This window comes from Microchirus variegatus (genome assembly GCF_963457635.1).
Source record: "Microchirus variegatus genome assembly, chromosome: 4".
NCBI lineage: Eukaryota > Metazoa > Chordata > Actinopteri > Pleuronectiformes > Soleidae > Microchirus > Microchirus variegatus.
In genome coordinates, this window is record NC_139805.1 from 32,575,443 (window position 1) to 32,575,875 (window position 433).

A 433-nucleotide genomic window follows, 5' to 3' on the forward strand; every position below is an offset into this window, starting at 1 on the left:
TCTGTCAGTCAGTCTTTATATTGCTTCAAATAGTGATATTATATAAAAATTGAGCCATGTTCCAGGCTGTAAAATGACCAATTTGTAAAATGGTCTGTTATTGCCGTTTTGTTTTGTCCACTGAATACTTGTCGTAGCGCTGCACTGAAAGTGACTCTGGGAATTTTTGAAAAAGCACGGTTCCCAATTCGGAACTTCAGACTTCAAATTCAAGGATTTTCAAGGAAACAATTCCCTCAAATTCAAGGACCAAATCTGAAATGTGTTGACACAACTTAAGTTGGCAGGGCAACTTCGGTGAGACAGGAATCTTGGAATTTCTATTTCCCAGGAATCACGTCGTCATTTTCTCTCACTTGTTAACTTTACTCGCTCGTTGTTCTGCGTAGAATCTCGTGTCAACGCCAGAGCGAGACAGTGGACAGTGTCCACA